We start from the raw sequence: 2,672 nt of genomic DNA on the forward strand, positions 1-2,672 counted from the left end.
GCATGTCCATTTTTTCACTCCTTTTCTGCATCTCCCAGAACCTGGCACCATGCTTAACACAGAATAGATATTTAATAAAATGCCTATTACATGATTATATGTCATAAAAAGAAGCAACAGGACTCATTTGGTTACATTTTTCTCTATGTTCTCCATCCTTGTATCATAACTTCTATCCATTGGTCCATCCATCCACGCATTAATGCAATTCAATAGTCTTTGATAACTCCTAAAGAATGGAATGGTTGTCACAAATTAGGGAGATACCAGCAAAAACTGTATATATTTAAAACATGTACATTGTAACCAATATTCAAATAAATATTTTTAATTTTCTTTGCTTCTTAATGTAGACCAACCTTTCAACATTTGCTATCTCAACATTTTCTATAATTGCAGTTACTATATAACACATTCCCAGTCTCAATGTGTGTCTGAATTTTTCCCACCCGTGTATAGACTTGGCTAACTTCTTCTCATAATGTTTGCAGGACAAAACTGATTAGGGAAATTTCTAGCTCCTCAGAGTAAGAAGAGACTCTGGAGACTAGCACATGAATCACAGACTCAAATCCTTGTAGACCAGACAGGTAACCTAAATGAGTGAGATGGGCCAGGCAAGGATGGTGGATAATTGGAGAGGACACATCCCATGTAAAGGAGGCAGCAACTCCTCAACTCCAGCCATCTGTGACTGTGAGGGAACACGGATCCCCCATTTGTTGCTAAAGATCATAGGATTATTCAAGGAAAGCTAGAAAATTGGATTTTTATATGAAATCTGATTTTTTTAAATTTTGCTGAGTAATCCAGATTTACTCTACACATACACACGCCACACACGCACACACACATACACACACACACACATATTGCATGAAGAAAAAAACTACACAATTTCAGAACAAATTTGGCCAGTGGGCCACCAATATGTGTCCTCTGTGTGAGTAACTTACTGCTTCTTGAAAGCATGATTGGTGAACAAATCAATTTTTCACCAGGAATTATTCCACAAGCTATGGCTTAAGCATTCAAGTGAGCAGGATCCCTTGCTTGCCCTCACCTGAAGCAGTCTATTTCATTTGCAGGTAGTTCTTAATCATTTCTTTCTAAGACTGAGGTGAAGTTCACTGGAGCTCTAACTTCCTTATATTGGGCATGTTTTGTCTTACATACCTCCCCGCCCATATATTTCTTTCTCCTTTTGTATGTCAGCCCTTAAAAGACTATAAAGGCAGTTATCAAATCTAAGTCCTCTCTTCCTTAGAACAAACATCCCCAGTTCTTCCAAATAATTCTCTATAAAAATATGGGTTCAAGTCCTCTAGTGTTTTGGTTTGTTTGTGTATGCCTAAGTCAATATCTATAAGAATTTTTCCAACATTTTCTTCTAGAATTTTTAGGTTTAAGTCTGTTATCCATCATGAATTAATTTTTGTGAGCGATGAGAGGTGCGGATACTGTTTCAGTCTTCTGCATGTGGCTATCCGGTTTTCCCAGTACATTTATTGAATAGGGATTCTTTTCCTGAGTGTATGTTTTTGTCTGCTTTGTCAAAGATGAGATGGCAATATGAGTATGGTTTTATATCTGGGTTCTGTGTTCTGGTCCATTGGTCTATGTCTCTGTTCTTGTCCCAGTACCATGCTGTTTTGATTACTATATTTTTATAATATAGCTTGAATTCTGGTAAAGTGATGCCTCCCAATTTGTTCCTTTTGCTTAAGATTGCTTTGGCTATTTAGGATCCTTTCTGGTTCCATACAAAATGTAGAATTATGTTTTCTAGATCTGCAAAAAATGACATTGGTATTTTAATAGGGATTACATTGAATCTGTAAATCATTTTATGTATTATAGACATTTTAAAATCATAAAAGCCATATATGAAAAACCCACAGCCAACATCATACTGAATGGGGAAAAATAGAAAACATTCCTACTTAGAATTGGAACCACACAAGTTAGCCCACTGTCATCACTTCTATTCAACACAATGCTGGAAGTCCTAGCCAGAGCAATCAGGCAAGAGAAGGAAATCAAGGGTATCCAAATTGGGAAAGAAGAGGTCATCTATGCTTATTTTTTAAGAGTTCTTCTCATGAAAGGGTACTGAATTTTGTCAAATACTTTTTCTATGTCTATTGAGAGGATCATATGGTCTTTGTGTTTGTGTATGCTTGTTTTTCAATGGCTGCTGTGAGGAATTCTGACTAGAATGGGATCTGTTATTCCAAGTGTGGTCCAACCAGGACAGGGGCAAAATTGGATTATATTTTTCTTTGTTCTCAACACTTTATTTCTGTTAAGGCAACCTAAATCTAATTCTTTTGTAAGTGCATCTCATGGTTAACTTATATTAGACTTACAATCAACTAAAAATCTATAGGTCATTTATCACATGCACTAACGTATAATAAAAACAGGCCTCCCTCATTATTTGCTTGTTAATTTGTCCCAAGACAAGACTTTTATTTACACTTCTTAAACTTCATTTTTTTAAATTCAGCTCAAGTTTCCTTTCTGTCAAAATCTTTTCAGATTCTTGATTTTATGGTCTAACGCATTTGTTACCTTTCTCATTTCCATGCCACCTACAAATTGGATAGGCCTAATGATAATAGCTAACATGTATGAAGCTTGCTACCTGTCAGGCACTGTTTTGAATGTAT

This window comes from Propithecus coquereli, unplaced genomic scaffold (genome assembly GCF_000956105.1).
Source record: "Propithecus coquereli isolate 6110/MARCELLA unplaced genomic scaffold, Pcoq_1.0 Scaffold70, whole genome shotgun sequence".
Lineage (NCBI taxonomy): Eukaryota > Metazoa > Chordata > Mammalia > Primates > Indriidae > Propithecus > Propithecus coquereli.